Genomic DNA, 25,229 nt, shown 5'->3' on the forward strand with positions numbered 1-25,229 from the left:
TTCCTTCCTTCCTTCCTTCCTTCTTCCTTCCTTCCTTCGTTCATTTGTTCCTTCCTTCTTTCCTTTCTTCCTTCTTTCCTTTCTTCCTTTCTTCCTTCCTTCCTTCCTTCCTTCCTTCCTTCCTTCCTTCCTTCCTTCCTTCCTTCCTTCCTTCCTTCCTTCCTTCCTTCCTTCCTTCCTTCCTTCCTTCCTTCCTTCCTTCCTTCCTTCCTTCCTTCCTTCCTTCCTTCCTTCCTTCCTTCCTTCCTTCCTTCCTTCCTTCCTTCTTCCTTCCTTCCTTCCTTCCTTCCTTTGTTCATTCATTCGTTCCTTCCTTCTTTCCTTTCTTCCTTCTTTCCCTTCTTCCTTCCTCTTTTCTTCCCTTTCCCACTTTAAATGGAATTATTGCAGATACATAAATCATTAGAGGGTACTGAATATTTCTCTTAAACAAAAGAACAGAAATCCATTTGCTAACGTAGGAAGTCCTGGAGACTTAGTAATGCCCATCCTTGTGTGGCCACATCACTATTTAATTTTGAGGTGACCTGTTTTTGATGTGGTCTGAACAGTTGGGGGAATCCAGTAAGAGCAGTTTGGACTAGGAGTTTGTGGTGTTTGTTGAGCCTTATGTTACTAGTATTGGAATGCAAATGGTGATACTGGGCAGAATTAAATACTAAAGTCTCAGACTTTATTTCAGATCATTAATATGATAAATGCCGTGTGTTTATATGTAGGAAACTCCTGTAAAAATAAATCAGCATGGCTGCTTAATCTGTTTAGTATAACCATAATTATTATATGAGCATTGCAAAAGCCTGGAGTTAAATACTTTGGAAAGTCAGAGTCTCATCTGAGTTCTGAGCTAGCTAGGCCAGTTTATTTCTTTTTCGTAAAATTAAATTTTGTTCGTGCCTTTTACTTTTATGTCAGTCTTTTCTAGATATATTCCTACCCTCTTGAATCCTTTCTTAACAAAGAATGGACAAAACCCCAAATGACAGTGATTTCACCTCATTTGCTAAGGACAATATAACATTTTACCCACCTAGTCCCCCACCTCTGTTTTCTTTCTTTTCTTTTTCTTTTCTTTTTTTTTTTTAATTAAACCCTTACCTTCAATTCTGTGTATTGGCTCCAAGGCAGAAGAGTGGTAAGGGCTAGGCAATGGGGGTCAAGTGACTTGCCCAGGGTCACACAGCTGGAAAGTGTCTGAGGTCAGATTTGAGCCTAGGACCTCCCGTCTCTAGGCCTGGCTCTCAATCCACTGAGCTACCCAGTTGCCCCCCCTCCCCTGTTTTCTTGAGCCATTTATTAGTTCCCCTCTCATTCCAGCCATTCACAATTCCTTTTAGTTGTCTGAATATTTCTATGAGTTTTTAAATGTTCAGTAGCATTTTTGCCATTAGTTTCATTTTATGCATTCCTGATATTTGCAAGTTTTTTGCATGATTGAGAAAAACTTCTAAGAAGCACAGTCCTGACAGGCCAGTTGGAAGGCCACATGAAGAAGGCTCTTTCCAAGGAAAGATCCAAGATTGCTGTTCTGATCCCCACAAATTGGAACCTCAAAGGTCCCCAAAGGGACCTCACTTGGGCAATTAAAAAGTATTTGTGGCAGAGTGAAATAAGCAAAAGCAGAAGAACATTGTACACAGCAATCAATATTCTATGAAGATCAACCATGAAAGATGTAACTACTCTCAGTAATGTAATTATCCAGGACAATTCTGAAGGACTTATGACAAAGAATGCTATCCACTCCAGAGAAAGAATTGTTGGAGCCAGAATGCAGATCAAAGCTTTTATTTGATTTTATATCGGTATTCTCCTATCACAATGAACAATATAGAAGTATGTTTTGCATGATCATATGTGTATAACCTGGACCAAATTGCTTATCATCTCCACAAGGGAGGAGGGAAGGGAGGGAGAGAGATGATTTGGGTCTTATGATTTTTGAAAACATTAGTTGAAAATTGTTATTACTCATATTTGGGAAGATTAAATATTTCTTAAAATGTTTTTGAAGTTATATTTTTCCTTAGTTCTTTTTCATCCCTCCCCTTGTCTGCACTAATTTAAAAAGGCACAAAATCAACAAGTGATTAAGTATTTAGTATTTTTCTCCTTCCTCTTTTAAAAAAATATTTTTAAAACCCTTACCTTCCATCTTGGAATCAATAATGTGTATTGTTTCCAAAGCAGAAGAGTGGTAAGGGCTAGGCAATGGGGGTTAAGTGACTTGTCTAGGGTCACACAGCTGGGGAAGTGTTTGAAGTAAGATTTGAACCTAGGATTTCCCCTCTCTTGGCTTGGCTCTAAATCCACTGAGCTACCCAGCTGCCCTGCTCTTTCCTCTTAAATGACATAACTAATTTTATATTTATTTCTTCCTAGTGAAAGATTCTGGGCTCAGAGCAATGATATGGGAAATGCCCTGAGTTGAGGGCCCATGAGCTAAATTCTCTCCCATGAAAACAGAACCAAGCATTTGCTTTTTCCCCTTGCCTCACAAAGGATAATGCTGGTGGAGGTGGTTGTTTTACATGATGGAACATAATTGGGTATTATTACTTGACAAGAGGGCTGTGTTTTCTCTAGTATGAACATGAGCCATTTCCTCATATTGAACACATTGAAATGACTTGAAAATTAGATAGAAGCCCTTCTAACTGTTTTGGTGCCAAAGCATTCCTTTGATTTGCCAACTGATGGCAATATTTGTGAAGCTAAAATCATTTGGATTCTTTCTTTTCCCTACTAGACTATAAACTCCCTGAGGTCAGGCACTTGCCTTTATTTATTTCCCTTTCACGTCCTGGAAAACCTTGTGTCTAGGAAGCACATCATAGTTTTTGACTCAATTAAAGTGACTACTCTCAGTTACTTTGATGTGAACGCACTAGTTCTTTGAATTTCTAGACAGAATTCTAGACAGAATAAGTCAGCAACAATGATCACCTCATTATGTTTTCCTTTTTTGCTTCCTCTATTTGGCTGGACAGCCCCTTTCTTCTCCCCTTCTTTCTTCTCTCCTTTTCTTCCCTCTCAATCCTTTCTCTTCATACCTTTCTTTCCTCCTCCTTCTCCCTCCCTTCATCCCTCACTCTTCTCCCTTCCTTCTCATCATCCCTCTGCCCTCCCCAACAGTCATTTATAATACTGACCAAATTCTCCAGCTTCAGCCAGCTGTTCAGCTTTCTCTCTGAAAGGCCCCAAACTCTTTTAGCTACTTGTTCAGAAGATAAATTAGTGACTTCTAAATAATGCAGTGAACCCTAATTCTCTTTGATTAGTACGGAGTTAGATGATAGCGACCCATTGAAATTGGTCATCAGCATAAATAATGAGTGAATGAACTGATAAAATGCAAAGTCACCGGCCATCATAAATCAAATGAAATCCACTCTCTCTGGAAGTCACTGAAATTAGAAGTCCATGCTCCTATTAATTATTTTGCCTTCTGAAGACGACAGTGTTATAAATCAGCCTTGAAAGGCACTTCACTTAGAAAGCTGAAGGAGTATGGCTGCCTGCAAATTGCTTTGTGTACGCACCTAATTGTTTCTTAAGTAATCCACCTCTATAGTGCCCCATAGCACAGGTTAATGAAGGTGGCAGATTTGGGGAGCAGGTGGAATTGGGGCCACCCCAACCTCACCCCTGCATTAACTCTTTCTGCACTTGAGACTCTGGCCTTTGTATCCAATATGGAAGTCTGTCCATTCCAGGGATGATAGAAGCTGGAATGAATGGGGAAGAAATCCTTTGCCCATTCATTGTCTCTTGGAGTGGGGCAGCTCTAGACTAAGGCAGTTCTAAGAAACCCTAATCTTCAACTTCTGCTGGTTCCAGCAAAAGTTTGACAGAAAGATTGTTTCAAAAGATGGAAAAGATGGAGCTGAAAAACTCTTGAATTTGTGTACTCATCCATGGAATCATCGTAATTTGCATTCATCAAGTGTAAATGATACATAATTTTTGCAAGGGGTGGGTGGAAAATTGTGTTCATTTAGGAGTGCCTTTTGCAAACATTTATAGGAAAAGAGGCAAATTTCATAGAAAATAATGTATCCTGCTGTTTATTTGGACCTGCCTATTTTGTCTTTAGTTCTGAGCTAAAGTTTGACAATAAATGGGACAGAAAACAGTTTTCTTTTTGGTGGCATATTCGTACAAAATTTCCTTGGTTTAACTTTGGGAGATTTTGAATTACTTTGACAAGAGAGTTGCCTGCTTCCAGTGGTATTTGATTTCTTTTTAAAAATAATGATAGATGACTTCTGTTTTCATGTGGCTTTTATTTCCCAACATTCCCTCCTTTTTTCCCCATTCAACATGTCTTCCCTTATGATAAAGATTTTTTAAAAAAGAAGAAAAAAATTTTAGTGAAATCAGTGAATACATCTACCATATCTGATGGGGTATGCAATATTCCACACCCATAGTCTCCCCTTCTCTCTAGGGAAGGAAGGAAACCCATTTTTTTCCCCATTTCTTTTGTGGTGCTAATATAATTGCATTCAGCATCCAATTTTGTTTAATCCTTTCTGTTTACATTGTTAGAGCTGCTGTCTATATAGTTTTCTTGGTTCTGCGTACTATATTCTTCAGTCAGTCCAATGTTATTCTTCCCACGTTACTCTGAATTCTTTATATTCATTGTGCCTTACAATCTTATTTAATTTCATTCATGTACTGTAGTTCATTTAGCCATTCCTCAATTGACGGGCACCTACTTTGTTGACAGTTCTTTGCTAGGTGGATTTATTTTGAAGGGCATAGGATTAAAAACAAGGAGATCAGTTACCAGTGATGAAGGAGGGACTCTAGAACTGAAAAAGTCCATGAGGAAATACTGAATTAGAGTGATAGGGATATGAACAGGGGCCCCTAGAGGTCGTAGAGAAAATATAGTTGGGAGGAAAATCACTTTTAGCCATTTAGAAAAGGGGGGGAAAAAGAAAGGCATTTTATTATTTTTTTTCTTTTTTCTTCTTAAACTTTCTTACCATCTGGTATAGGCCTGTCAGATTCCCCTAGTGGCCAGTACCATAAAATGTAAATCCTGAGCTTGGAAAATGAAAATTCTCTTCCCAGTTGTAAGCAGTCAGAGTAGAACAACAAAACTTCCCCCCCTCTTTGCTGTGTGATTGTCTGGATTTGCAGACATTTTTTGAATTATCTTCTTTCTTCTTCCTCTTCTCTCTTCATTTCCTTTCTGAATCTGTAAAAGGACAAAGACAAAGCATCCCGGTAGTGAGAATCATCTTCGGATAAGGAATTTTAAAGAATATATTATTGGGGCATATTGATAATAATCAATATATAGTATACATAGCATTGATTCGAAGATGTAACGTGAGGGTATTAGAGAAAATAAAGTAAAATAAGCAATATATTTTTTTTACTGTAATCAGTGAAAGAAGATGCGACCTGTTCCTCAGCATCTTGAATGAGGAAGCATCTTCCTCACAGTAAAATGTGTTTTATTTTTGAAGCTGATAAGGTCTACAATGTTGCCTTAATTCTATGAGATTTTAGTGGGTTAGCTGAGTCCCCTGCTGATATCTTGTAGACTGACAGAACCTGCTGATCCTGAATACTGAACATCCCTAACTTCATTAGCTACATACTATACATTGGGTTCCATCTTCTCTATATTCTTTATACCTAAAAAAAGTTAATATCTCATTACCTCCCATTAGCATGTAAAAATAAATTTTAACATTCATTTTTAAAAAGTTTTGAGTTCTAGATTCTCTCCGTTCTTCTGACCCTCCGTCCTGCTCCTCATACTTAAAAAAGGCTTGACTGTGCATAGTATGACAAAAATAAATATTAAAGCCATCCTAGAAGCGAGATAAAAGTTGCATTTCCTTGCTGTTCAAATGAGTAAAGAATTTTGCCCTCCCCCAGCTGAATGACCTGCTCCTTCTTTCCTCTCCTCACAATAAAATGAGCAGGAGGTGAGTAACCCTATTAGGAAACGTGTTTTCAGACCAAACAATGTAAAAGAAAACATAACTTTCAAATCAGAGTGATGCATCCAAATGCCATACCTCCACTGGTAGCCTTGCTGCCTGATACCATGTACAGTATGTAACCAAACACCAGTCAAAGGGACCATAAGCCTGTTAAGAAAATAGCTTTCGGTGTAATAAGATTAGCAGGTTTTTACTGTACCTGTTAATACGCTTCCCCCCTCCTTATCGGCTTTGCCTGAATGCACTCCCAACTCTGATTTAAACTGGCCCAACAGGGGCCTAAAGTTCTTTAAGGAAGTCGCGCAGCTTTGTGGAGATTATGGTTCCCTTCCCCGTTTTTAATTAGAGGGAGAAGAGGAGGATTTATTCTCCTTAGGGCTTCCAGCCCAGATGGCTCAAAAACTTTAGAAAAAGGTTACCGAGTTCCAGTGGTCCAAGGGTTCCGTTCTCTGCAACGACTCCGGCTTGGCGCTTAATCCCCCATAGCCTTGTGTGGTGCAGCTGCCAAAGCTCATTGTGCCTGCTTTTTCTTAATATCCCTGACCTCTTTATCCATTAAACCAAGTCATGCAGGGGCAGGGCAGAGGGATAGTTCTGCAGGTCCATTGGTTGGTCAGGGGCAACTCAGCAAAGTATGTCCTTCTCAACACATGGGGAGAAGCTTAGGAGCCAGTTCCATAAAGGAAAGGTCATCAAGGAAGACAGGCTAGAAAATATAAATGGACCTCAACCCTTGCTCCATGGATGGAGTCCAAGGAGAATTGTTGGCGGGGGGGTTGGGGGGACCATGATTCTCATATTCTACCACCCATGCAACAGAGATGCCCCACTGTGAATATTGGTGCTCTTTCTTTTTGTTTAGAAAATAAAACTTTTTTTTCCTTCCTTCCTTTATTTTTTGTATATGAAAAATCTTATTTAATTAATTGAATTACAATATTTTCCCATGGTTACATGATTCATGTTCTTTCCGTCTTCTCCTCCCACCCCCTTCCTGTAGCCTGTACAATTCCACTGGGTTTTACATGTGTCATTGATCAAGACTTATTTCCATATTATTGATATTTTCACTAGAGTGACCACTTAGAGTCTATCTACATCCCCAATCCTATCCCCATCAACCTATGTGATCCAGCAGTTTTTTTTCTTCTGTCTTTCTGCTCCCACAGTTCTTCCTCTGGATGTGGATAGCATCTTTCTCATAAGTCCCTCAGAATTTTCCTGGATCACTCCATTGCCACTAATGGAGAAGTCCATTACATTTGATTGTACCACAGTGCATCAGTCTCTGTGTACAATGTTCTCCTGGTTCTGTTCCGTTTGCTCTGCATCATTTCCTGGAAGTCGTTCCAGTCTCCATGGAATTCCTCCACTTCATTATTCCTTTGAGCACAATATTATTCCATCACCATCAGATACCACAATTTGTTCAACCATTCCCCAATTGGAGGGCATCCCCTCATTTTCCAATTTTTTTTTGCCACCACAAAGAGTGTGACTATAAATAGCAAATAAAATTTTAATAAAATGGCCTGTGTGGTTTTTCCCTCATGACAACCACAAGATCTAGACCTAGTATGATCCTTGGATTGCATTTAAGTCCAATACTTTTATTCTATAATTGCAGAAATAAAGGCCCAGAGAGTTAAAAGGCTTACTCGAAGTATTGTAGCTAGCGATTTGTGGAGGTGGGATTTAGACCTAGGTTCCCTACTTCCAAAGTTTTCCACCATAGCCCACTGTTAACAAGAAAAGTAGGTAAATTTGTGTAGTACATGTGTGATATATGTATAAAATTTATAATATGTATAAATACATGCATATATTTTTGTGACTTATGTAGATCTGTATACAAATATATTTGTTCTTTATGTGTCCTGCATGTCAGCTATTTGTCTTGGTCCAATATGTGTGTGAATTATAGTGGTTAAGAGGCTGGATTTGGAATCAGAAAGACTTGAGTTTGAATCCTCGTATTTTCTCTCCTTTTCTTGAAAGCCAGTGGAGTGGAATGGCTGGAGTGCTAGGCGTGGAGGCAGGAATACAATTCAAGTTCATATACCTCTCAGACACTAGTTCTGGCATCCTAGAGCAAGTTGCAACCTCCCTGAGTCTCAGTTTCTTCCTCTGTAAATAGGAATACATTTAGCACCAACCTCAAAGGGCTGCTGTAAGGATCCTATGAGATAATGTATGTCAGGTCTTTGCAAACCTTAAGATGCTATATATGTACAATTATTATTATTAGATGAATATGTGTTTATTAGGGTTTAAGTTGACATCAGAGAAGGCACTAGCTTTCCCCCAAATCAGAAGGGCTCCTGAAGAGGTCACATTGGTATACTGAAATGAATAAAAGAATAATTGCATCATTCTTTAAAGTGGGTTAATGGCATGGACTGCAAGAACCTTGAGGTCCCAGTTCTTTAAATGTCAGGCTTAGCTAAACTCCCCAATTATATGCCCATCTACTATAAAGATAGAATCTCAGGATAGTTTGCCTCAGACTGCAGTCTGGGATCCAAAGATAATCCATGGGGCTACTTTCTATATCTAGGGCACTCTAATAACCCAACCCTGCCTTTCACGGACCTCTCAGCCTCTCTTCCTCCTTCCATTTCCTTCTCTAACTAGGTACTTCTAGCATCTTCAGTAGCAACACAAATCAACAGAATTTTAAAATATTGTTAACTCCCAAAGGAATACAGGCAAGATGAGTTTGTCCTAAAACCAATGACAAAAATCTGGATAAGGAACACAAAGGGAAAAGCATTTCTTTATTTACAACTGCTGGACACGGGAGTGGGGGATCTTTTGGGTAATCTTGGCCCCAATCTATCCAATCGTTCAACCTTAGTGCCATGCTTTAATATAACACTTCTCTGTCTCACCCTCCTGAGAGAGCCCCCCAGAAGGAGACCCCCCACTTTCAGTGTACTCAGAACTCATGCCCGGTGGATAGGTTGCCACTTCCAAGATAACAAGATTATCAATGGCATGCCTTTAGGAGACAGTTGTGGGGGTACCCTTTGACCACGTCTCTTGGGCTCTGCTGTTCTCAGAATGGATATTTTCTAGTACAGCAGCATCTTGTTTCATTAAGAGTCAAAAGTGTTGGCTTGATCCTCTAAATATGGAATGTAACAAAGAAAGCAAAAATGTGTTGATGGACTGGAGCCCCCCAAAGACAAAGCCATAGTGTACCCCACTATTTACTATGGTATACCAAAATAGCAAAGCAGTGGTATGCCAAAGGCTCTTCCCAGAGGAGAGGTGCCATATCCATCACTTAGCCAAATATTTATTATGTACCAAATGTTTGTCAGGCCTTGTGCTAGATACTGGGGATATGAAGAAAAACTTGAAACAACTCTTGTCCTTAGGAACTCCTTCCCTCCCCCATTTTCTCTCTCTCTGACTCTGTCTGTCTGTCTGTCTTTCTCTTTCTCTCTCTCTCTCAATGATTCCTGGGATCAGGAAACACAGGTTCAAAAAGCTGAGGTGGGAGAACACGCCAGGCACAAGACAGCTAGTACATGGGTGGAGATGGAAGAAGGAAATGCCACATATTAGAAGGAACAAGATGGCGAGTTGGACTGGACCATAAAGCATAGTAAAGAGAGCCATGTATAATATGGTTGGAAAGGTAGATTGGGACCAGTTTGTAAATTCAGTCAGCAAATATTTATCAAATGCCTACTCTGTGTCAGGCAAGATGCTAAATGCTGGTATTAAAAAGAAAGCCCAAAACAGTCCCTACTCTCTAGAAGCTCTCACTCTTAATATGTAAGTCTAATTGTAAAGGACTTTAATGGGAGTGAATGTTTCTCATTCCTGCCTGACTCTTCTTGACCCCATTTAGGATTTTCTTGATAAAGATAGTAGAGTAGTTTGTCATTTCCTTCTCTTGTTCATTTTACAGATGAGAAAATGGAGGCAAATAGGGTGAAATGACTTGTGCAGGGTGAAACATCTAGTAGGGGTCTGAGATTAGATTTCTACTTAATAAGATGAGCCTTATCAACTTCAGGCCTGGCACTCCATAGGCTGCTCAGCTTACCTGTCCCAATGTTTATCTAGCATTTAAAGATTTTTCAAGGGACTTTGTGTGTTACCTCATTTGCTCTTAATAACAACCTCAAGAGGCAAGCCTTATTATTGTCCACATTTTACAGATAAGGAGACTAAGGCTGACAGAGGTTTAAATGACTTACCCAGGCTAGTAAGGTTCTAAGGCAGGATTCTAATTAAAGTCTCCCTTGATTCCAAGATCAGCATGGTGTCCACCATGTCATCTAGCTCCCTCTGGTTTCTGATTCCAGGAGGGCAGCATCACTGGGGATATAAGTGTGTTTAGATGGGATGAATTATTGTAAATAATCTCCACTAAATTGCTATTTCCCCTCCCACTAACTTTCTCCTTCCAGGGTCTCTGGCCATTTTCAGAAAAGTGTTTCTATTCATAGAGAAGTGGCTAGGCAAAGATTGGGTTTCTTTTGCTTTTGGGGTCAAGCAATCCCTAGAATCACAGGGCTCAGGAATCCGTGGGGAGGAGGCAGCTACGTTTGACTGTTGATTTTTGTAGACAGTGTACACAAGGGAGCTTGTGGCCCTTCTGGAAGAATTTATAAATCCATCATTTAAAGTCATTAGACGACATGTTGGTCAGTCTAGGAGTCTCTCCTCTCATTAATTCAGGGGAGATTTACTCGTGTCACCCTCATTAGTATTTATGGGATTTATCCACATGAATCGCTAGTGCATTAATGGGGAAATAACGAAACCTCCTAGGGTCTGTTGGCGCTAATAAAAAAAAAAGAGAGAGAGAGAGGGGGAGAGAGAGAGGGAGAGAGAAAGAGGAAAAGGGAGAGCTTGAAGTTCCAGAAATCATTGTGTTCAAAAGTGTTTTCAACTCTGAGTAGATAGAACCTTCTCAACCACCCTCAGGTTGTTTTTCTGGTAGTTTCTCTTTCTGATAGCATTTGCATAGTAACTGTGTCCAACCTCTGCCCATCTGATGGAAAGTGGTAGTTATGTCTGCTGCCAAAAATGATGGCAGAAAGGAGGGGGAGAGGAGATTTGTGGGAAATTGCCACTCACTTGGGTGAACAATGAGTTAAGTTTCTTATAACTCTTTTCATTTGGTCCTGGCCAAAGGGTTTTGGGGGGACAGAGATTGAGAGAGAGAGAGAGAGAGAGAGAGAGAGAGAGAGAGAGAGAGAGAGAGAGAGAGAGAGAGAGAGCTCTGCATGTAAATATATTTTTATGTATTCTGAACATAAAGATAGTTCTGTCCTACCATATTGATTTATTAGATTCTCTGACATTTTAGTTGTGGTCGTTATGTTATATTTATGAGATGAATGTTGGATTCCCTCATTATGTTATCCTCATTTATTTTACATACTTTTATGGCTGGTTGTGCTCAGCTTTACATTAAAAGCTTTATTGCAGCTGTTAGTGTGGGGGGGAGGGGAAGGCAAGTAGTTATTGATTGGAATTTACATGTTTACTGTTGTAATCATGATTTATTTAATCTGTTTCCACATATAAATATAAGCTCTTTCTCTGAAATAAAATATATAGACTGCATCTATATTTGAGAGCCACCAACTCTCTTCCCCTTCTGCCCCCACTCCCCCACACAAAGAAGGAATTTTTTTTTCATCTTTCTAGTTTTGTTAGTGGGAAATTTGCCTGCTTGTGATTAACAGTAAATAGGGTCCAGGGTGAGGAGTAGCCTTGTTTATGAGGAAAGGGTTGCCTTTAAAGAGAGGAGGTAAAATAATGGGACACTAGATCTGGAAGTACTGACAAGGTCATGGGGCAACCCAAGGAAGGGTAAACTTGGAGGGATTTTCTCCCCTAACCCCAACTTAGTGTTAGCTCTCACATTAAATTATAATAAGTTTATTTCTCTGTGTACACACTATAAAGCCCCTTCTCCTTCCTATAACAGAAGCTTCCTAAGGGCAGGGAATGTTTCTTTTTGGCTTTGTATCCTCAAGGAGGATGAACTTTTAAGTGATAAAGAGATAGCACCCTTCTTTGGGAGAGGTTCCTTAAGTGAGGAAATCAGATCCTTCTTGTGTCCATGAATCCCTCTGGCCATCTTGGTACCTCCCACATAGTAATGACAATACCTTAAATTTGTGCTGTATTTTCAGGTTTGTAAAGTACTTTTCAAATATTAGCTCATAATGTCCCTTGGAGGTAGATGTCATTATTATCCCCATTTTATAGATAAGGACACAGACTCAGATTGAGTTTGCTGCCTTTTCAACTGAAGTACCAGAAGGATTGAACATTATCCCATTGGAACTGCCATGAAGATCTGGTCTTCAAGTCAAGATCGTTCCCTCTCTGACTCTGATGCTAAACTCTTCAGTTCAGAAGTAGGGATAGTAACAGACTTTTTAGCTCTTTCACAGAATTCTTTTAACATATGAAGGTTAATGAAAAAATAGATCTTGAAGCACTTTAAAATAACAATGGTGGAAAATGAAATGTATTTGTTATTTTAAGATTTGAGAAGTGCTTTATAGAATTAAATCAAGAAACATTTATTAAACACCTGCTCTATAGTAGACATTAAACTAAGGTCTAAGACTACAAAGAAAGGAAAGTTCTTGCCTTTAATTAAGGAGCTTATCCTCCACTAGGAGAGACAACATGCCAAGAACTATGTATATTAATCAATCAATTTATAAATATTTATTAGCACCTATTACCTTCCAGGCATTGTGCTAAGCTTTGGGGATACAAAAAAAAAACAACAACAAACAAACAAACTAGCTAAAGACAGTCCCTGTCCTCAGGGAGTTTGAAGTCTAATGAAAATGACAATATGCTAACAGCTCTACATTATGAGATGTGAATACTTAAACCCTATAACATCATTATGGACAAGTATAGATTTCTATAATTTTTAAAGAGGAGAGACTGAGGCAATTTGGGAGAGTCGAGGAGGAGAGCATGACTCTTGCCTTCTTGCCTTCAAGCTTATCTACACAACATCTTTGTTCTTGTGTTATTTAGAGTCTTCTGAGTTTATACTGGTCTAATCAGCCACAGTTGGACATACTGTACATGGACCCTGACAACCACCATTTAAATCCATCCAGGTCCTTCTCTAAGAAAGACTTAGCTGAAAGCTGTGTCTTAACCACACTCTTTATGGAAACCACATTTATTGCCAGAGGAATGTAAACTATGCATTTGCATGTCATATTTTATAATTTGGTAATGATTCTTAGAAAATAATTTATATCTATAGCCTATTCTTTTGATTTGCAAGGAATATTTCACCTAGCACAACCATTTTCTCCCTCTCTTTCTCTCCAGTGTGTGTGTGTGTGTGTGTGTGTGTGTGTGTGTGTGTGTGTGTGTGTGTGTGTGTGTGTGTGTGTGTAAGTATTCATCATTGCCTTGGTGGCTTCTTAACTGAACCAATGATTTTTAATCAAGATTTCTAGGTCACTCTTCATAATTAAGTTTAGTATTGTGTATTATATCACACTTTCCTATGACAGGCACATAAATTAGATATCAGCACACAATTTCCAGAACCTTTCAGGACGATTTACTTCATTATACACATACACACACACACACACACACACACACACACACACACACACACATGCACGCACAAAATTCCCCAACTCCCTCTCTGCCAATTACAAAACAAAATATCCCTCGTACTATGTACTTATCCTATTTTCTTTCTCTAACTCTGCTTCCTCAATTGATAGGTAATTTTTTTTTGTCTAGAAGCCCCTGATGAGTAGGTTGAACATTGGATGTAGAATCAGGAACATCTGGGTTGAAATCCTGTCTTAGATATTTACTAATTGTATTAACCTAGGCAAATCATTTAATCTCTTGGTGCCTCAGTTTCCTCATGTGTAAAATGAAAGACTGGACTCACTGGGGGCAAGGGAGCCGTCTAGCTCTAATTCTAGAAACCTATGAATCTTTGATTACTTAGCCAGTCAATATTCATGTAGCTGTGTTTTTAAACCTTGCTTACTCATTTTAAGTCCATCCCGGAGGCTACCCTGATAATTGTAATAAGCTTTGGATAGAGCATGAGATATTTAATGCTCCTTTTTCCTTTACTACATCCCTGTATGGCCTTGTCAGACTGCAGGACAGAGATACTGCCACAGATCCAGTCCTGCTGGGTTCTGCTTTAGGAGATGCATTTTGGACTCCAGGAGGACCTACCTGCTGCCTGAGGTAGCAAGCATGGGGATGTATGACTCATCCTCAACATGGCTCCTTTTCCCTGACATTTGACTGCTCTGTTGGAAAGATTTCTAGGCTAATCTCTTCCCCCAAGTTTCTGAAATACAAATTCACTTTTTCTAATGAATCATTATCATGTACTACCATCAAAGGTTATTCACTGAAAGCTCAAAAAAAAGCAATGAAAACTAATTTTGATTGTTAATGGAAATGTATTTTTAGTCTTAAACAGCTTCCCTCAGCAATAATTATAGTTATGCCTCTTGGGTGTTTTTGGACTTTTAAATTTACATCGAACAGCTCTTTTTCATTTAGCAATTAATCTTTTAACAGAGCCCTGAAAATTTGCTCTTCTGTCTATTAGGGAAGGGATCGACAGATTTTAATTCTGCTATTTTCCCGCGTAGCTTCCCACCCCTCCTCTCTTTCCCTCCATTTCCCTGTGTCTCTAGGAAACACACAGAGGATGTTTGCGCTTTGTAATAAGCTGGGCCCTGGGGTGGGAGTTCAGTGACACTAGGCAGTGAGGGGACAGCTGTGAAGGGATGGGAGATGGGGATACCATTACCCTCTGGCCTCTGGTGCCACAGCTCTGTGTGCTTATGGAGAAGTAAAACAAAGTGTATTGTTGGGAAATGGGTGAATCTCTCCTTGGGAGCTCGACCTCAGGAAGATAACTTGGTCCTTGAGGTGGGGGCAGGGACAAGAAGGAGTCAACCGCCTTAACCTTCTCTTTAGATCCTAACACTAAGCTAGGTATCCAGAGAGAGAAGTTTACAGACATTAAAAACCAATAAGGAGAAACTGAGTGTGTATTTGTATGTGTCTCTGCATGTATAGAGAAGAACAGAAAAATCCTTCCCTAACAAACAAGATTCATCCTTTGTCTTAGGTGAGTTTTTTGGGAGGAGAGAGGGGTGGGAGATAAAGAAGGAAAAAGAAAGAGGGAAAAAGACAAAGAAAGAGAGGGAGAGAGGGAAAGAGAGAGATAAAGGGGAGGCAGAGAGGGGGGGAAAGAGAGAGGGGGAAAGAGAGGGAGAGAAGGAGAGAGAGAGAGAGAGAGAGAGAGAGAGAGAGAGAGAGAGAGAGAGAGAGAGAGAGAGAGAGAGAGAGAGAGAGAGAGAGAGAGAGAGAGAGAGAGAGCGCATCTGAGTAGCTCAGTGAGCTCAGGAAGTTTTCCTAGACCCTTTGAATGTTTTGAAAACAGAAGACCTTCCAATTAGCCTAGGTAAGGCTGATTAAAGCCACTGCTTCCCCATCAGGAAACCCACTCCAAGAGAAAACACCTAATTGACCTCACCTCCGCTATCATGGTGTGGCATGACATCTGGGTCCTTCCAGACTCTTGTGGAACATTAAGGGGACGTTAAAATTAATCCTGTGTGCTGCAGCTCCCAAGAAAGCCAGCCAGCCCCCCAACGTCAATAAATCTAGATCTGTTTGAAGCGAACGTCACTAAATCTTAGTCTTGACTGTTTGCTGGTGGTGTCAAGAGCCAGCCTGGCAAGATGAATTCGAGGGGAGGATGAAAAAGGTACCATATTAAACCCCAGCACTGCTAAGTTTAGTTAAGAGTCAGGAGATGTGTCCTTGCCGTGACATTCGGTGGCTGATATTTGTTTCTCTTTAAATAATATGCTGTACATCTGTGAGAATGATGGTTCGGTGCTTGTGACATTGCATCTCCACCAAGGTTACTGGCTCCAGGACAGGCAGTCTCTCTCCTTTCTCTTTCTCTCTCTCACACCCTGTCAATAAATATCCACTTGTCTGAGGAAGTGAGATACAGCTTTTACAGCTGACACCAGAGCCGTCTTCATTTCCAGAAGCAACGAGTTTCAACACATGTGAGCATGGAGCAAAGGGCGGGTGAGGGGTGAGCAGTGGGGAGTGGGGCATGGGAGGGGGGCACTGGAGAAATTAAAGGGATATATCTTTCAAGTGCTGGACATAGAAAGTCATTATCCTTTTCCTATAGGGGAGCCTGCTGCTGCGAGAAATAAATGATAGGAGTGGGGACTAAAAATAACCATGGCGGCCAATAATCAGGCAGGTTTAGTAATTCGAGGATTTGCCGCTCAAAATCTCATTTGAGAAAGAACAGCATGCAAAACCCTGGGATGTAGGGGATTTGGGCATCCGTTGGCCAATGTTGTTGGGCTTTTTGATTTTTTTGTTTCCTTCGTCTCCTCTTTCTCACCTTGACCTCCAAAAAAACCAAAACACCCCAATCCCTCCAACCAAGAGTTTACAAATCTCTCCTATGCCAATTGTAGGAAATGGCCTTATGGGATGCTCTGCCTTCTGTTAATGAGGGAAAATAGAGGTGAAATTCACCCAATGTGTGGATGGCCCCTCCAGGGGAAGTGTCTGCTAACTTGCCACAGTCCACCTGGTCTGTAGTCCTTCTAAGTGAATTGTCAGTTTAAAGAGTAACCATTTTAAAAGAAGAGAAATAATGGACTCAGAATGTATAATGAAACATAATTATGGACATGATGATGCAGAAATTTGTTTTGCTTGATCATGCATATTTGTAACAAGGGCTTTTTTTCTTTTTCCCTTCCAAGGTTAAAGGTGAAGAAAAGAAATTTTATTAATTAAAAAAAGAAATGAAATTAAAAAAAAAATAAAGAAAGTAAGGCCCAATATACAGTGCTAACATTTGAAATGAGGGAAAAGGAAATGGGCATAGTTCATTTTCTTTTAGGATTATAGATGAATGGGGACCTTTAAATCTTATCCTTCTTTTCTATACCCATTTAATAGAGGAAGAGACTGAAGTTCAGGGAAGTGACTAACTCAAGGTCACACAAATGCAAGTATTAGAACTAACAAAAACAGGATTTTGATTCCCAATTGGGTACTATTTCAAACACCCATGTTGCCTCTCTTCCTTTCCTTAAAAATTAAAAATAAGCCTTAAAACTATTATACACTGAATAAACCAAGAAAAAAATCACAAAAAGAAAATTAAGTAATTAATATAATCAGAAAATATGTATATATAAGTTCCCTATAATTTAACAAATTAGTAAAATATCCTTTTTCCTGATTTTTTCCATTTCTATACCTATAAAGTTTTGTTTATTCAAGAAGCATTTATTAAATTTCTTCTTTGTGCTGAATGTGTTGCTAGGCTCTTAGAATACAAAGATCAAAATGAAAACATGATTATACATTCACTATACGTTTGTAAGTTATTCATCTTGTTTTGCTATATTTTGAGATTCGTTAATATCTACAGGCTCAGGGGCAGCTAGGTGACTCAGTGGATTGAGATCTAGAGATTCTGGATTCAAATATGAGCATAGACACTTCTTAGCTATGTGGACCTGGGCAAACTGTTTAACCTGCACCATTCCTCTGCCCTTATGGCTCTTCTGCCTTGGAACCAATACACAGTATTGATGATTCTAAGAGAAAGGACAGGTTTAAAAAAATATCTCCCAGATTCTGTGATTGTCATCAGGATGCTTCCCTTTTCTACCTTGAAGCTTAGGCTAAGTACCACATGTTTACCTCCTGCAGCTAGTGTCAGAGATGTGATTTGAACCCCAGTCTTGAGTTCCAAGCACTTTATTCAGTCCTGCAAACCACATTGCCTCTGAGTAATTGCATCGTATTACTCCCTACAATTCTTTCCACATTTCCTTATATTCCTCCCATTTGTTATTTTTAATAGCATAATAATAGTCCATTAGACTGATACACCACAGTTTTCTCAGCCCTTCCCTAACTGCTGAACATAAGAGATTATTTTCAATTTTTATGTTATCATAGCTGAAGTAGCTGTGAATATCTTTATCCAGGTAGGACTTTCCCCTCTAAATTACATCCTCTGTAGAAACATAACTAAGGAGGGACAACCAGAGCTTTGCCTCACGGTCCTGATTTGAGCCGATGCCTTATTTACAAGATGGGCAACAGCCTTCGCAATCTAACAGAGATTTGCCCCTGTTTAAGAAGAGACTGTGGGATGGGGTTAGCCCATTCCTTATTTTATTTTTTCACCCATCTAGCAGCAACTTTGAACTAATGTTCTGGTCTTTGTGTTCCCCCATTATATGTTCCTATGGAGGGTCCAGTTTATGGTATATTAATATACTCTATAGAATATAATAATAGCATATATAATATAAGATTTATATAGCACTTCAAAGTTTGCAAAGAGGATCTATATATTAATTCATTCAGTTCTCATACCAGCCCTCTGAATTGGGCATTCTGATTATCATCGTCATTCTACAGATGAGTATACTGAACCAAGGCAGGGTTAATGGACTTGACCAGAGTCATCCTCCCAGTAAAAGGCAGAATTCAAACTCAGATCTTCCTAGTCCCAAGTCTTGTGCTATATCCACCTAGATGCCCTAGTATTTGCCTGGGAACAAAAATTCCAATGCCTTAGGCTATAATCTTACAAGTGGGATCACCAGGTTAAAGGGTATCACTGACTTTATTCAGTACTTTATTTTTAAAATAAGATTTATAAATATTATTACATATTACACATAGGAATACATTAATAAAATAATTATATAATGTATACAATACAAAAATAATTGAACCAGCATACAATATATAATAAATAATTATATAATATACAAAATATATATTATTAATAAAATAATTATGCAATACAAAAATAATTAAACATATATACAATACATAATAATTATATAATATACAAAATATACACAATTAATAAAATAATTATACAATATAATATACAATATATTATATTTTATTATAATTCATATTATGTACTGGGATGACTCTTTTTTTGCAGTGGGAGAATGGAGTTGTGGGATGTTAAGATGCCAAAGGACTGGGATGACGTGATACTTATGATTTTATCTTAGCGAGGATACTGCAAACCCCCTCCCCCCCAATGACAAATAGCTCTGGGAAAGCCTAGACCAACCCATTCACTCTTCTCCTACCTGACGGATACTTTATATTACATGTTCATTGATTTTTCATCAATGGGTATTGCAGATATTATCAATAACTTAGTGGATAAGTTTTCTGTGGTTGAGGGAAGATCAGAAGGACTCAGTGATTTGCTTATTGTCACACAGATACCAGAGGCAGGATTTGAAGTGAGATTTTCTGACTAGAATAGTAACCTTTCCACTTAAAAGTTGTTCAATATTTGTTGAATATTTAATAAATTGTGGCTTATTAAGGCTTTGAGGACTCTACCTCATTCTCATATGCTTGCTTATAAATTGTCTTCTTTTAGATTAAACACTAGTTTAAGGGAGGAATCGTGTTTTACTCTTCCTGTAGAAAGAAGTTTAGATAGATATTAGCTTCTTGAGAGCAGGGCTTGTTTTTTTTTTTAAATTATTATTATCCCCTCCCCCTTGCCTGAAGTAGTAGTAGTTGGTATTTAATAGATACCTGTTGATGATTTGATTTATCTTATTCTCCCTTGGGCACTCAGCATCCCTCAATATTTTGTAGGCACTCAATAAATGTTCAGTCCTGTTGGTCCTTAGTGGCATGTCCAATTCTTACCATCATAATGTAACGTCTGATTAATCTATGGCGCCTGATAAGAGGCATGAAGAGAAGGAATCCTACTCCAACTGGTAGTAAAGAGCAGTGGTTTTCTTGAAAGCTAGAGATAGTTCTCAGGACTCAGCCCTTTTGCGTACAGATTCTCCCAGCAGAGAGCCTGATCAAAAGCCTGCCAGTGGCTTGCAGTCTTCTGCTTCAAGGACTCATCCAACTGCTTTGCAAAGTGGATGGACGGAGCCCAGACTGGCAAACCTAATTCTCAGCTCCTGCTGGTGTAAAAAGAGATAAAACCAACATCCTTCTTCACAGAGAATTTCAGAAAGAGAAGTTACTCACTTTTAGTGCCCCAACAAAGCAGCCCCTTTTAAACCGACCTAAACCTAATTTACAAAACTGTGATCAGATCTGTTTAATTCAGAATCAGGATGGACAAGGAAGAGCTGAATGATGGGTGTTTAAATTGGAGAATATATTGCATACAGTTTTGTTATCAAAAAGTACAGTGATCACTAATTGATCCCCTAAAAGCCTCTTTCAGTATTATAATCTGATTGTACCTCTGACTGCCAGAGAAGCTGGCTTGGTCTGTCTGTCATTGAGAGGTTTTACCATTCTGCTCATTCATAATTAGCACATTAATTGTCCATGTGTCACAGGGGACCAGTTTGTTCTGAAAAATCATGGGAAAACATTCAAACTGTATTTCCTTTCAATATATTATACAATTTAAACTTTTCCATTATTTAGCTCAGTCTTTGCCAAAATGATTCTGAATTAAACTCGTATGATCACTTATAAAGTTGGGGTGCTGAATTCAAATAATTCAAAGCCAGTCTCTGACACTTAATAGATGTATGTCCCTGCTGAAGTCACTTAAACCTCTGTCTGATTTAGCATCCTCATCTTTGAAATGGGGATAATAATGACACCTCACTCCTGGGGTTGTAAGATTAAAATGAAATACTATTTATAAAGTTCTTTGCAAACCTGAAAGCACTCCAAAAGTGCTTGCTATTAATAATATTTTTGAACTTTTTACATTATTCATTTGTTTTAAAACTCTTTCCCTTTATAAAAAGAGCACATGTATTTATTAATTCACCTACTGAATCCTCAGAAATTCTGAATGACTGTTTCTGAATTAATAATTATAATATTATTAATTTATTTTTATTATATATAATATTAATAAAATAAATATATATATACATAATATATATTATAAGATGATATAATATTTATAATGATAATGAATTTCTACCAGGGCATTTTCAATCATCACTGTGTATCATTTGCTCTTTGAATATGAAATAGTCAGTGGACTCATTTAAAGGACCACCTCTTGACTCCTGTCTTTGTGACTCTTGTGAGAACTAGAATGAAGACATTTTTAAGATACCAAACCAAAGTTAGAGGGCAGAAGCCAGGCAGCATCCTTTAGAGGAAGGAGCAGCGACTCTGGAGTTAACTTTCCTTTCTTCATCTTTAAAATGAGGAGATTGAGCTAGATGGACTTTGTTGTTCCTTTCTCTTCTTCTTCTTTTAAACCTTCTATCTTAGAATCATTTCTGCCTACTGGTTCCCAGGTAGGAGAGAGATGAGGGCTAGGCAATGGGGGTTAAGTGACTTGCCCAGGGAGGCCAGATTTGAACTCTTGTTTCTAGGACGGAGCTCTGAATCCCCTGAGCCACCCTGCTGGCCCCTGATTCCTTACAGTTCTAAGCCAATGACTCATCTTGCCATGTTGAAACAGTAAAGCTTCAGGACCAGTGTGGTTGTCTGAAGACTCATTGATACAGAGAAAGGGGGAAATAAAGGTCTAGGAGGCTTTTGGAAGTAGGCTTGCTATGGACCAGCTCTCAGGTGGCAGCTGAGGGCAGCTTTTGTTTGCATTAGGGCTTTGTCAGAAGTCCCACCAATTATGGATCAAAGAAAGCTGACCAAGCCAAGTGGCAGTGCAGCCTCACTGGAAACAGAGCCTGCTCAGAAGCCCCTTGGTGAAAGATGAATTGGACCCTGGGAGTGCCAGCGAGGGAGAGGCAGCTGTACTTCTGAGGCTAAGTTGGTGTGGGGCCACTTTCAGTTGGCAGGAATCCCCCAGGATAGACTTAAGAGCATTTGGTCATGGTGATTGAGGGAAGGTGTGGCTTGAGACTGGCCCTGTGGCTATGAAGTCAGGTTCAGTGATGAGAAAATGAAAATGAGAGGGAATAACTGTGATAGTGAGCCATGATGTATATGTGTGTTTGTGTAAGAGAGACAGAAAAAGAGACAGAAATAGACAGAGGAAAAAAGACATACAGACAGAAATAGAGGCAGAGACAGAGACAGAGGCAGAAATAGAGAGAAAGAGAGTGAGAGATAAGCAGAAGTAGCTGCTTATTTTTGTCTCTTGAACCTCCTTTTCTTTTTTGTGCATTAAAAAGTTCTACAGTGACCCTCTTTCCTTTTTTCTTTATTCAGATATGGTTTCATTTTATTTTGACAAATTAATTTTCCTCTCTTTTTAGATTAAGATAACTAATGGTTTATCAACTTTGCTAGTGTTTTATAAATGAATTAAAACATTTTGTTTATATTTTTAGAATTTTATTGTTGCTCATTTTATCTATTTCCCCTCTAATTTCTAAGACATTCATTTATGCTTTCCGTGTTTGGTTGTTTTATTTTTTTGGTTGACCCTATGGTTTCTAAAATTTCATTCAATTTATTAGTCCTGGTTTTTTTCTTGTTATTAAATGTTTTCTGAGATGTTTTTCTTGTAAGAAAATGCATCACTAAAAGTTTTGTATAATAAATTCTAATATTAATATATATTCACTTATTTTTTAAACATTTTCCTTCACTCACTCATTATTTAGGATGCCATTACTTTATTTAAGGTATTATCTTTTATTTTTGCATCCATAACTAATTTTTTTTTACATTATAAAATGTAAAAGATATGTTTAGCATTTAAATTTTAACTATAATATCTCTGTGCTTTTAAATATGATATCTTTTTCTAAAAGGATCCTGCAAACATAAGAAATTATTACTTTTTATATTGCCATTAAGAAGATATCTAACATTCCATATATTTGTTCGGTTGTATATTTTCCTTTTCATCTTTCTGTTATAGTTATCCAGCTCTGAGAAAGCAAACTTAAAGTCTCCTATAATTATTATTACTATCTATATCTTTTTAAAATTCAGTTATTTGCCTTATGAATTTAGATGGTATCCCTTTTGGGATATAAACATTTATTAAGGATATGATTTAATTTTCTGTTTTAACTTTAAGAATAATGTAATTTCCCTATTTATTTGACTTAACATTTAAAATTTTATTTTTTCCCTTGTCTGATAAAATAATTGCATTTTCTGATGCTTTGTATTCATCTGATACATAGTGATTTTTTTCAGCCTCTGTATATGTCTTCATTTTTTAGTTATGTTTATCGTATGGAGAAAATTGCTTATTTTTGTTTTTTAATGTATTCTGCTACTATTTTTCATTTAGTTGGATTATATTATCCTTTCGTATTTAAAATTATGAGTGTTAGCCTTACATTGCCTCCATTTATTTCTTTTGTATTGATTTTTATACTCTTTCTTTTTGAAGTCAGCACTTTTCCTTTGTGTATAGTTTTACTTGCAAGACCTTGATGTTAAGTCTATTTCCATGTATTCCTTGCTCTGATATCACAATTCTCATTTACCTGTCCCATTTCAAGTTCCTTTAATTTATTTAAATTGTTAATTTATCTTTCTTTATTCCTTTTTCATGTCACTCATAGCCTAGTAGAACCCATTCCCCAAAAAATAGTCTGTGGCGTTGGGTTCAAGTAGGCTAAATTAATTCCTGAGGGAGCCTAAATCCACAGAAAAGAAATTATGCTTTTCTTGGCCCCCAATCCACAGTTTCAGGCAAAATCTCTTAAAGCTTAAATATAGTTCATGTCTGAGGTGTTCCAAGAGCATTCTAGAAAAGGGAACTCAGTTTATAGACTAGATATCAGCAATACTATAGCTATTTATTTTGTCCATTCCCAAATAAGTACTGAAAACACAGAAAGACTTGCAAGCATGCATTAACTCTTCTTTAAAACATAGATCTATTATCTCTGCTATAGACACTTCTGAGAGGTAAAGATTCCTGTGAAACTGGTGAGGCTGCTGAATGAATATTTCACATTTGTCCTGGATCTGAACAATCTGAGTAGCATCATAGGACCCATATCTATTGGCTAACCAGACCCACAGGGTTTTCTTCCTGGTGATGGTCATCTCCAACAGGAGATAGCTATCCTCCTTCTGAGCAGCTACTGCCTGATGCAAAGACGTGGGCTTTTGCAGACTCACATGCTAGCTTCTAATCCCAGAGAGGCACATATGTTAGGACTGCTATTCTCGAGATTTAATCTCAGACTTCCCTAGGCAAGTACAGGTTCTCACCAGCATGTGTAGACCATCTCCATCACTGCTTCTGGGAATGGAAGAGGACAGAGACCTCTCTCTCTTCCCATTGCGGGAAGTCCAGGGGGATTTGTTAAATATGCCAAGTAACATTCTCAAAAGAAAAAAAATACAGAAAAAAGATATAGGCACTTTGCCCTCTTCTTTGAAAGTTTCCTGAGGATCTGTAGCCAGTCTTATTTGACCTCAGTCATAGGGAACTCCGAAGAAGATTGCTGTCTCATCTCACTGAGCAGTGAGCTCATAATGGGACAAAAAGAAGCTTTTTGTCACCTATGTTCTTTAGCAAGGAGGTAGAAGACATATATGCTCCACCAGAACAATCAGGGAACTAGCACATCCTTATGCATTCTCTAGACTTAAGGTAGAGATGCATCCACACCCAGTGCATAGGTGAGCTGAGAAGAGAGAAATTTCTTGTATCTTAATAATTAATCTTGGGGGCTGTGGGGGGATAGGAGAAAAGCAACATATGGTACTTGTTATTATGTGTATATGTGTGTGTGTGTTCTATGTTCTTCCTGCTTCCCTAGGATCTATGAACATATTCATACTCTTTACAAGGTTAGAATACAGTCTTGAGAGGTGCAACCTTTGCTCTGAGAAATGTATAAATCCCCTGTTTCCTGTCCTTCTCCCTAAATACACCTACAACCAAACCTATCATAAGATTCCTGTCTTCTGCTATAAACATTGGCCCTTCCTTCTCCAACTGGTCCTCCTTCCTCCTTCATCACATCCTTGTTTACCCATATCCATCACTCATTGAGATAAGAAGGAATTACGATTTCTTTCCTATTCACCTAGTTGGGAATACATCTCAATCTCCTACTTTCCCTACTCATAACTTCCCACTGAGTTATTTCTTATTCAGCTGATGTTGATTTATTTTGATGAGATCATGAGAATTATTCTATATTATATTAATTCTTAAAATACATGGTATTCATCCCTCTTTTCTCCTACAGATTATTTAAGCCTTCCTCAAATACGTAGCTCTTCAACTCTCCTTTGCTCCTA

General features: G+C 38.4%; 1 long non-coding RNA gene across 1 annotated transcript in view; it reads left to right on the plus strand.

The window, feature by feature from the left end:
* Positions 1-22,980: 22,980 nt before the first annotated feature.
* Positions 22,981-25,229, plus strand: part of LOC103095260 (uncharacterized) — a 68,528-nt gene continuing 66,279 nt past the window's right edge. Inside the window, exon 1 of the long non-coding RNA XR_001629367.2 lies at positions 22,981-24,602. This is a non-coding gene — a long non-coding RNA (uncharacterized LOC103095260). The remainder of the gene's footprint in view (positions 24,603-25,229) is intronic.

Source organism: Monodelphis domestica, chromosome 1 (genome assembly GCF_027887165.1).
Source record: "Monodelphis domestica isolate mMonDom1 chromosome 1, mMonDom1.pri, whole genome shotgun sequence".
Classification (NCBI taxonomy): Eukaryota; Metazoa; Chordata; class Mammalia; order Didelphimorphia; family Didelphidae; genus Monodelphis; species Monodelphis domestica.